An 11,207-nucleotide genomic window follows, 5' to 3' on the forward strand; every position below is an offset into this window, starting at 1 on the left:
TTTGCATGAAAAATGTTATTTTTTGAGAGAGAAAGGTGTACTGGTTAAAAAAAAAAGCCGGAATTTTCAAGTTAATTATTTCCACCTCACTTTTCATGAATCAGCCCTGTGCGTGTGGGAAGAGGGGGCAGGTAGGACCGCTGTGCTGAGAGTCAAGCTCAGTTACCCCAGTAGCCGGCTTTGCTGACAGGTAGGCAACATTTATGAGCGTTGCTTTAGCTGTAATTTCATAATTCTCTTTATAAGCTTGTGACTGGCAATGGTTGAAAAGGACTTGGAAATCATGAGTCTAAACCAGGAGCTTTGTAGAGTGTTCTTTTCCAAGCCTGGGCCTCGCCACATTACCAAGGGGATAGGTAGTTTGTGCCATTGGCTAACTTAAAACATTTGCCTTAGTCCATTTACCAAAGTTACCCATGTTGGGATGCCGGAAACCAGGAGTAAGGGAGCTCCTTGGTGCCCATGGGGTTGTGAACCCTGGCAGATGGGTCCGGGGCTCATTTCTCCACCTGCCCAGAACCTAGAGCATAAAGGCCTGCTATGGGTTTACTAGTGATGAACCAGGAAATATTTGTTGAAATCACTGAACTTCTTAAGATATTTGTTTTCATGTTTCCTAAAAGGATATGGAGTCTTTGAGGAGCTCCCCATCTTAAACGTCACCCCTGCAGGTACCCATACTATACGGTGCTCATAAATTTGCTCGCATCTTCTAGTTGAGCAAGATACAAGTGTAATCTTGACGGCTTTAATGACAAGTCACTGTGCCATTAAAGATGGACACCCAAGGGGCGCCTGGGTGGCTCAGTCGGTTAAGGGTCTGCCTTCGGCTCAGGTCACGATCTCAGGATCCTGGGATCGAGTTCCACATTGGCCTCTGCTCACGGGAAGTCTGCTTCTCCCTTTCACTCTCCCTCTGTGCGCGTGCTTGCTTGCTTGCTCTCTCAGATAAAAGCTTAAAAAAGATTTACACCCAGAGGTCCTGCTTTCATGGGAAGAGGGATGTGTAAGCCTAATGGAGAAGACAGGTTGTCTTGTTCACTTACGTTCTCCAACATTTTATCATGAAAATTCCCAAGCATGTTGAGTGGGAACAGCTTCGCAGTGAACACATATCTACCAACCAGATTCTAAAATTAAGAGGTTGCTCTCGTGTGATGTCTCCATTTGGTTTTCCTAGGCCTCTGCTCTGCTCGTGACACCACACTTGGCAGTAACTGTGGACACAGCCTGGTGGCGAGAACTCACAGGAAAGGAGACAAGTCAGAGCACGTGGGAGTCATATGCAGGAAGGCCCACCTCTGTTGCTGCCACGTTTGGTCTCACCCCGTGTTCTTCGAGACAGACACCGAAATGGCCTGGAAACGCGGTGCTTTGTGTGCTTGTCTGCGAGCTTCTCCAGAGTCCTCTGCCATCAAGGGGGCCTACTGAACCCTGCCCGCCTGACCCGTGTGAGGGGCGGCTTCGTCTGTCCTGGGCCTGGACACGAAGATGCTTAGGTGGGATTTGGTAGAACAGGGTGAACAGCCACCTTAGGACTATGCGTCCTCGCCCTTCCTGAGAAACAGGATTCTGCCGAGTGAGAAGCTGCTCAGATGCCTGGTGTGTTTCTGGGCTGGTTCCCATGCAGCTTCCTAAGCACGTTCATCTGGTCACCAGTTTCACCATGATTTCCTTATTTTTCTTTAAGTCGATCCACTTCTAAAAAACACAGTTGCCCCCACAAAATTAGTCACTGCCATAAATTTAAAGAAAAAAATTACATACATGGAAAACTATTACCTTTTGCCCAAAGTTAGAAAATAACCATAAAAATTTACACAAAGTAAGACCATAAAAAGCCCTGAAATAATACAATGGAAGTTAAAACATACCACCTAACGTCCTCTTCGAGGGACAAAATACCTCACTAGAAAATTCTGTTAACGGGACATTATTCGGTATGTTCTAGGCTGCTTGGTAGAACCTCTCTGCCATTTTTGGAGTGACTTGGGGAAATTTTTTTTTTTTTCATTCAACCAAAATGTGATTTTTCCTTTGAAGGAGGGGCTTTGTGACAAATGACCAAACACATTAGGAACACGGAAGTCTGCATTTTCCAGATTAAATCGTGATCTCGTAGGTTGTGAAATGACTATAGTTTGCTACTAGCATGTTTTTAATGGAGCTGCAAGACTACATTAAAATATATTTTATACGTTCACGAGCTCACTGTGATGGTAAGCACTGTTTTGCTCAACATGCTGCCATTACGTGTGTATGTATGTGTCTACGTGTGTATGTGTTACAGATGTTAATCGTGTTCTGGACTGGGATTTTTCTCCCTGTTACGCCTTACTTGGTTGGGGACCGGTAGTACTGCCATGAGTACCAGTCATGACCGTTTCCTTGCACTTTCCCCCAAATGGGAGAAGGACTGTCTCTTGGCTATAAGGGGACGTTTGAAATACCCATATAACACCATACATAGTTAAGAACATGGACTGCCTGCCTCCAAATCCCTGCTCTGGGACCTTGAGCATGTGATTTCTACTTTTCTGAGCCCCAGGGACCTCATCTGTGGAATGGGAGACATTAAGAGCAGCATTTGCAAAAGATGGGTGGGAGTATTCAGAGTTAAAGCCTGCAGGGTGCTGCTTTGGCTGGCCCATAATGAGTGCTCCAAATTCTAGCTGCTACTGCTGTAACTTCCAGGTGGGATGACATCCGTGGGAAGTTGCTCTCCCATGGGGCCAAAATGTCCACAGACCGGGCTGTCCTGGGACCTCCGTTGTCTGGAGGCGGCTCCTCGCAGCCCCGGGCTGTGTTTCCAGGTCGCCAGGAGGTGGCGCCCACGACCCCAGTGCCAGGCTCAGGGGAGTATGCAGTGTATTCTATTCCTTGGATTTGTGCTTGTTCAAGGAAATGAGTGCTGGCTCTCCACGTGGTGGTGTTACTAAGCTTGTAAAATAGTTGGGAAGTGGGGTTGAAGGATTATTTGTCCTGTTAGAAAAATATCCTTTAAAATTACACACTTTTACCTTTACAAGGATTGATGGCCTCCTTAGAATACTAAAGTCGAGAATTTTTCAGAGGTCAGATTCCTGATTTTTCTACTTAAAATATAATGCCCCCCCTCCCCGGTTTCCTTATGGGACACTGAAGTTTTGTTGCCTGTGGTGTGGGCGACTCTGAGTCTCCACTCACCCTTCGGCATTATCTCTGCCTTGCTTTGGGAAGGAAAGAGAAGGAAATGCAAACCTCCATCCCAGATGGGTGCTAGAGGCCAACAGGGCCATTTGAGACTAATTTCAGTAACTTTGAACGCTCTAGATGCACATGTGCTGGTGGGCGGGATGTCCCTCCTGGCTGCAGGTGGAGGAGGCGGTTTCAACATGAGCATCCTATGCCCGTGAGGGGCTGGGCTGACGCCCCATGTCAGCATTTCACAGCTCAGTGGCGGGATTTCCTGCGAAGTGAGGGCACCCTGATTCCACAGAGCCCGAGCAGCGAAGTGGGGAGGAGGCAGGAGAACCATGTGGCTGTCGTGTTGAGAGTTTTTTTTTTTTTTTTGAGCGTTTTTTATCACAACAGGTGTTATGTCACCACAAGGCCCATAGAAGCAGAGTAAGTCATTTTATAGCCTGCTGTAAGTCTGTTGTGAATTTTGCATATACTGAGAAATACTAAGGTGAGGGCTGTTTCCAAAGCAAATAAAAGCCTGTTGCATACTTGCTTAAAACGTGAGTCAGCCCCTAAAGAGAACTGGCAGGAGATCTTATCCCCGGAGTTTCCCCCTGGGGGAGGGGCGGGGCAGCGGGGAGGGGGCGGTCAGAAGTGCTAAGAGGCTGGACCACCAGCACCTAGAGGTCCCAAACCCACGCTGGCCTTCGGGTTGTCCAGGCACCAGCGCGCTTCCTCCTGCCTCCGTTTCTTCTCCACGACGGGGACAGCTCAGAAGCGTGAGGCCCCTCCTTTGCTTTGCAGCCTCCACACTTAGCCATTCAGCCGCCACTGGTAGCCCGAAGGGCAGTGTCACCATTACTCCAGGGCCTGGAGGGGCTGCCTTTGACTCCCTGTGCCCCCAGGGCCTTCCTCAGCAGGGCTGAGTGCCCCCCTCCTGACCCTGGGCCTCCTCCGGCACCAGGTAGACCTGCATTTCCAGTCTGCATCTTTCTGACTCTGAGCTCAACCTTTATTTTTTTATGTTTTTATTTTTAAAGATTTTATTTATTTATTTGAGAGAGCAGGGGGAGGGGCACAGGGAGAGGGAGAAGCAGACTCCCCACTGGTGGGGAGCCCGACATGGGACTGGATCCCAGGACTCCGTGATACAACCCGAGCCGGAGGCAGACACTTAACCGACTGAGCTGCCCAGGCTTGACCTTTAAAGCAGAAGTGCAATGGAGGCTGAGTTTTACTGAGGGAATTCTTTGAGGCATGGGGTTTCCCACTGTCTTTATGTTTGTGGCATGTGCCCTGGTGCTAGGGGCCACTTCATCTCTTGGGACCTACTATAACACGACCCCAGTCCTTGGCCACCTCAGTGGGACTTTGCAGGAGGGGCCCCTTGACCCACATGGGAGGCCCCAAGCACAATTCTGAGAGTCGCCTGCAAAAGCAAAGTAGGTATAGGTTATGGACTGAATTGTGTCCCCAGCCCCCCAAAATTCCTGTGGTTAGTCCCAACCCCCAGTGCACCAGAATGTGACTGCATTGGGAGACAGGGTCTTTACAGAGGTGATTAAATGAGGTCTTCAGAATGGGCCCTAATCCAGTGTGGCTGGTGTCCTTCTAAGAAGAGATTAGGGTACCACCGACACCCAGGAAAGACCAAGTGAGGACGCGGGGAGGAGACAGTCGATGCAAGCCAAGGACAGCAGCTCCACAAAAAACCAACCCTGCCAGCACCTTGATCTTGGACTAACTGTGAGGAAATACACTTCTGTCTTTTGAGCGCCCCCCCCCGCCCCAGTCTGTGGTCTTCTGCCATAGCAGCCCAAGCTGACTAGGACAGTGTTCCCAGGTAGCCATTCCGCTTTCAACTGTGTGACACGGTGCCCCCTGCCCCCACCATCGAGCCAGAACAGGCCTGTGTCCGCACAGTACCTGCAGGCACCTTTACCAACACGCTCCTGGGCTCCTGGGGCAAGCGGCTCATGCACCTGACAGGCTGCACCTGCTGGGGTGGGGCCCCCAGACCAGTGCTCCCCAGGAAACCCCCACTCCAACTGCAGGGACAGGCTCTGCCTCTCCCTAGCCTTGGCTTTCAGGGAGTTCTGGAAGCTCAGGGATTAGCCACACACCGCACTGGGGCAAGGGGCTTCCCCGCACAGCCACTAACCCGTAGAGTGCCAAAAAGGTGTGCAGCCTTCCGAGGGGGAACTGCCCTGTTTATAATCCACGTTTTTTCAGATCAGCACTGGCCACTTTTCTAAGGTTGACTGAGGCAGTGGCCCAAGCTGTCCACGGATGAAACACCACCATTAACCCCGAAGATGGCCCCTGCTTTCCGTGCTACCTCCCATGGCAAAAAGGGGCTTTGCGGATGTGACTGAGGCTCTGGACCTTGAGATGGGGAGACGATGCTGATCCTGGGGAGATCATCTTCCCCTTGGCAGTGGGAGGAGGAAGCCGCGAGAGAGTGTCGCAGTGGGGCGGCCTGAGCCAGGCCACTGAGCACCAGGTCCTGAGGAGGGGTGCAGGGGCCGCGAGCCAAGGAACCCAGCCGCTGAGAAAGGGCAAGGGGACCGAATACCCCCCCGAGCCTCCAGCCCTGCCAACACTGTGACTTGAGTCCAGGGAGACCCCTGCTGGGCTCTGACCTCCAGAATAAGGAGAACGAGAGTGTAGATCTGTGTTGCTTTAAGCCGTAAGGGTGGGTAACTCGTGACAGCGGCCAGAGGAGCTCATGCGAAGGCGCTGTTAGTGGGGCCCGCGGACCCACGCAGCCCGGGGACAGAATGCAGGGTCTGTGAGCCTGATGGGGAAGAAGTCTTCACCACAGAGGCGGGCTGACACAGGCCAGCCGGGCGCCCTCAGCCACAGCCGTGACCCTGAAGCCCCGCGGCTCCGTGGCCCGCACGGCACGGGGCTCACGGACATTTCGCTCATCGCTGCTTCACAACCAGAGCACCATGAAAGCCACCGCTTGCTCTGGTGACTTAACCCCTCAGCGAAAGGGCACACAGAGTCCTGAGTCACACGCTTGTTTCTAAAAAATATTTTAATAGCTGTATTTTAATGTGGTTCTTTTCCTTTGCATTTCTAGTCATTTTACTGTTTGAAACCGCTGTCTGAGGAGGGGCCTTAGGTCTCAGCAGACGGCCCGGGGTCCCAGGCCCACACAGAGCTGGGGGCCCCTGAGAGGGCACATGGCTGGGGCAAGCCGGGCCTTTCCACACTGGCTGGGGGTCGGGAGGGCATCTCCAACAGAGGGGTTTGGGACTCTGTCCCCCAGGCAATGGGAACCCCTGAAGGAGCCTGGGTGGGAGGGCTGCCAAGGTCCCCACCTCCCCACCTGGCCTCAGGCCGCTGTGTAGGCTGGAGACTGAGGCGTGTTGGTAAAAAAAAAAACACCAAAAACCCGAAAATTGCAGGAGTTTGCATTTACCGAGCTCCCACTCAGTGTGAGGACGACCTCAGCACTTTCTGTGCCCTCCTGCAGCCTCGCCAGAGCCTCTATAAGGAAGCTGCTAGCGTGACGCCCATCTTAGAGCTGAAGAAACTGAGGCCCAGGGGGGCCTGTCGCTGACAGACGTGTGATGTGTGCAGGACACGAACGCGGGGTTTGTCTGGACTGCCCTCTGCCCCCCACCCCCCCGCCAACCGATGCCTGTGAAGAAGGCACCACCTGCAGAGGGTGAGCCCAAAGGAACCCTGCCAAGCCGAGAGTGCGGGCCCGTCGGGCTCAGCCAACACGAGAAAGTCTGCAGGCCCCAAGTCTCCTGCGCTTCCTCTGTTTGTTGTGTCGATGTTTTCTTTCAAGTTTCCCGGAGCCTCCAGTTTGGGTGGAGGTGGGCGTGGGGGGCCTGCACGATAACCGCCCCCCCCCACCGCAGCCTGGCTTTGAGGTGAAGGGCAACCCCCCGCTTGAATCCACAGAAACCCTGAGTTCCTCGGGTCTCCACGAGGATCCCTCCACACCCCCAATCCCAGGCTTCTGGAATGGGCTCATTGGTGTGTTTGTTCCCTCACTCAGCACACATGGACCGAGTGTCTTCCCTGTGCCAGGCGCTGGGGACACGGCGGGGAACGATGCAGACAGCGGCCTGCCCTCTTGGAGCTGGCGTCAGGCTGGGAGGTGGCCAGTCCCTAGAGAAGCAAACGGAGGTGGAGAGGAGGACTGGGCAGGGACACTAGCTTTTGAGGGATGTTGGAGACCAGACGGCGCCTCTGAGATGCAGCTGGGGATGGTGGGGTCCTAGCCTGGCTGCTTGCTGAGGGAAAGAGCCCAGGCTCCAGAGATGGCCAGGAGAGGCCAGGAAGGCGGGTGCTGGTTCTGTTCCCAGTTGGGTGGGGGGAGGGTGGTGGTGTAAGTGGAAGAACCCTCTCTCGGCTGAGCAACTGAAGCCCAGAGCGGGTACGGGGCTGCCTCCCACGCCTGGGTCCGGGAATGACACCCAGCAGTCCCAGGACCCTCGGCTGGCTCTGAAGGTGGTTCCCAGACCCAAGAGTGACAGGCCGTGGGATTTCATGTGCTCAGGGCTCTGTCCTGCTCAGTACCTCCACCTGCGTGAGTCTCCGAGGGCTGCCGCAGCCAATGACCACAGACTGGGTGGCTTAAGGCAACAGAAATGTATTCCCTCATGGTTCTGGAGGCCAGAAATCCAAAGTCAAGGTGTCAGGAGGGCTCTGAACGCACGAAGGGAGAATCTGTTCCACACGTGCCTTTCTCTGTTTCCCGTGCCACCAGCAATCACGGCGCGCGTTGGCCTGTAGACGCATCTCTTCAGCCTCTGCTCTGTTGTCACGTGTGTGTACATCTTCGAGTGGGCTTCTGGTAAGGACAGCAGTTATTGTATTAGGCCCCATACTAATCCAATATGACTTTCTCTTAAATTGATTAAATCATAAAAAACCCTACCTCCAAATAAGGTCAGGTTCATGGGTCCCAGGGGTTAGGACTTGAACATATTTGGGGGGAGACACAATTCAACCCACAAGGGCTCACACCCAGGCATGGTCTCGGACAAGGACCCATGTTTCCAGACTAGAGGCGTGAGTCTGGGCTTTCCCCCTAAGACTTCTGCTTCATTCTCACTTCACCTAACCTCTCTGCGGTCCCAGCCACCCAGCCCGCAAAGTGGGGAGACCAAAGTCTTCCTTAAAGGCTGTGGGGAGAATAAATGAGATCATGGATTGGTCATCATTTACAGCCCTCCGTGGCCTTGGGGAAGCGACCCTGAGCCTCAGTGCCCTCCCTCTTAAAAGTGGGCTAATAGTACCGACAGATGACAAAGGCTGTTTTGAGGTTAAATCATCTAATATATGTAAGGTGACCCAGTCAAGGACCTGGCCCCAAACAAATGAACGTTATCCTTATTAGCGGTGTGTGAGGATCGACCACATAAAAGTGCCCAGCACTCAAGAACCGTTGGATAAATGTTGGTGGCTCTGAGCCTTTGCATTCTGTTCTCTCTGCTGTTCCCTGTCCTCCAGTGGCTCTAGCTCTCACCAGTTCCCACAGGCCTTCCCTGACTCTGAAGAACACCTATCACTGTCCTCTTTGCTTCCTTCTCACCGCCCTAGAAAAATTACCTAAACATAAACATAATATTCGCCATTCATTCATTCATTCCTATCTCTCCACTCCTGAAATGTAAGCCCCTGGGGGCGGGGGGGGTGTATGCTTGTTTCCTACCTGCAGTATCCTGGGGCCTGGAACCCTGGCCTGACACCTGACCGACCATTCATAAGGATCTGTTAGGTGAACAGCTGATTCCCAAGCAGAAATGGGGGCACGTGGGGGAAGTGGCGCCACCCGACGGGAGAGGTCGGGGATGCAGAAACCTACGGGGCCACAGGGTGAACGAGTGAAGGAACCCCTACCCAGGCATGCGCGCGTTATGGCGCACACGGCCCCCGCCGGGGGGGGCCCAGCTTCCGGGCCGGGCAGGGGCGCGGGGTGCACGCAGCCAGCCCACCTAGCCCGGGGTGGACAGACGCCCCGCCCGAGCCCCGGGCTTTCCGCTTTTCCAAGCCTGTGTCCCCGCCCTGGGCGCCCGCCCCCGGCTGGGGAAGCCCAGGCCCCCGCGGCGGCAGCACGTGCTCCGCAGACGCCCGCCGCCCGGCGTGCCGCCGCGCTCCAGGCCGGCGCTCCTCCCGCGCCGGGGTTTCGCCGGGTGGGGCTCGGGGCTCGGGGCGCGGGGTGGGCGGGGCCGGGCGCGGGCGGCTCTGGGACTTGTAGGCGGAGAGCCTCGGCTGCCGGCGTCCCGGGCAAAGGCACCGCCCACCCCTCCCAAGTCCCTCCTGGCCAGGGCTGGGGGCAGCCTCCGAGAGGCCCTGTCTGCCACGGAGGGGGAAATTGAGGCCCAGCTTGCCCAAGATCACGCGGCCGGGTGAGGGCCGCCTTCCCTGGCCTCTAGGAAACAAGTCTAGGCCACACTTTAATCAAACTTTAATCAAAGTTTCCAAAGGGCTCTCTGAGGGCCCCTGGTCTGGTGGGGAGCTCTCCTCACCTCCGTTTCATCGTGCATTCACTCAACAAACATTTCCCGAGGGCCCTCTGCTTGCCAGGTCTTACAGCCTGGGCAAAACATCCAAGGTCTCACCTAGCGTAAGAGGGAGGCCGCCCACGCACAGGTCAACGGGTCTTCTGGAAACAGAAATACCTTGGGAAGGAAATAAAACAGGATAAAGGGCAAGCAATGAGGCGAAGGCCTGGAAGGAGGCAGGAGTGTGGCTGAGGTGTTGGAGGACCATGAGGAACGGGACTGAGGTGGGACGGGGAACTGTGTCCCTAGGAGGCCCGCTGAAGGCTGGGGGCTCCCCTCCCAGCGTCAAGGGGGCTAGGGCACAGATTTGGGGGAAGGAAGGAGCGCAGGGTCAGGGGTCCAGGGGCTTGAGACAGCCCGTCTGGGCCTGGAGTCAAACACAGCCACGACAGAGAGGCGCTGGATACACCCGGGAAAGACTAGGGAACATGGCTGGCCGTGCCACTGCCAGGCCCACAGACCCCGGCCTGTGTCCCGCTGTCCCCGACGAGGCGATAGGCTCGGCCTGAAGTGACCGCACCTAGAGCTGCAGTTCTCAAGGGTGTGCACAGCTGCGCCCGGACCCGCCAAGGGTTCGAGGCCCCACAGCGGCGTTCTGCACCGCACGGAGCTGGGACCCCCCAGGGGGGAGCGCTGGTGCCAGGGCCGGCTTCAAGGGCCCCGAGCTCAGAAGCAGCCCGCGCTAGGGTTCATGCTCTCCCGTTTGATGTGAAATTCCTAATAACTTTGAAGAAGTTCAGTAGCCAGTCCCGCCTGGTGTGGAGCTCACAGAGGCGCTGACATGGCCTGTTTCTGTGGCTGGGCACAGGGACAGAGGGGCCGGACTGCCCTCAGCCTGCGTTCCCCCCCCCCCCCCCGCCCCGGGTCGCCCACACAGAGGGAGGAATCCCTGACATGGGGATGGGGGGTGGGCATGGACTTTTGACGAGGCCAGAACAACTCCCCCTGCCTCGTCACCTCCTCCGGGAAGCCTCTGGGACCACTCTGGACCCTCCTGGATCGCAGATCCCGGGTTTATACCCCTCCCGATTGTACACCGTATTTTTTAACGTTGACCCGCCTTATTCATAGAACTCCGTGTATGTTCTGTGCACCCACGCAGCCCCCATCCTGGAGTGCCTGTCCCATGAGGGGCCCTGAAAAGGATTCGTCGAATGAGTCATATTTGTATATAAGACAAAAATCAGTTCACCTTTTAATACATGTTGCTGTATCTTACCTCGCCCCGAGATAAATGTTGGCTCAATAAACATGATGCTCACTCCCGGGCTTCCCTCTAATTCACTAGACCGTGCGCTCCGCGAGGGCAGGGCGCTAGAATCCGGCGGGCATGCAGAGGGCCCCCGGGACCGCGGTACCCGCCGGCCGCGCGCCCGCCCCTGTCGTCCGTCTCCAGGGTGAGAGCCCCGCCCCGCCCCAGGGCTTCCCCGGCCCACGGGGTGCGGCGGGGCGGGGCCAGGACTACGCTTCCCGGCGGCCCCTGCGCGTCCGTGGCGGGGCGGGGCCGCGGCT

General features: G+C 55.5%; 1 long non-coding RNA gene across 1 annotated transcript; it reads right to left on the reverse strand.

Annotated features, from left to right (window-relative positions):
* Positions 1–6,233: 6,233 nt before the first annotated feature.
* LOC113937937 lies at positions 6,234–11,075 on the reverse strand. Its single transcript, XR_003524761.2, has 3 exons — positions 10,915–11,075; positions 9,660–9,812; positions 6,234–7,978 (listed from the first exon to the last, which is right to left on the reverse strand). It is a non-coding gene; the product is annotated as an uncharacterized LOC113937937 (long non-coding RNA).
* Between the last annotated feature and the right edge of the window lie 132 nt (positions 11,076–11,207).

Source organism: Zalophus californianus, chromosome 8, assembly GCF_009762305.2.
Source record: "Zalophus californianus isolate mZalCal1 chromosome 8, mZalCal1.pri.v2, whole genome shotgun sequence".
Classification (NCBI taxonomy): Eukaryota; Metazoa; Chordata; class Mammalia; order Carnivora; family Otariidae; genus Zalophus; species Zalophus californianus.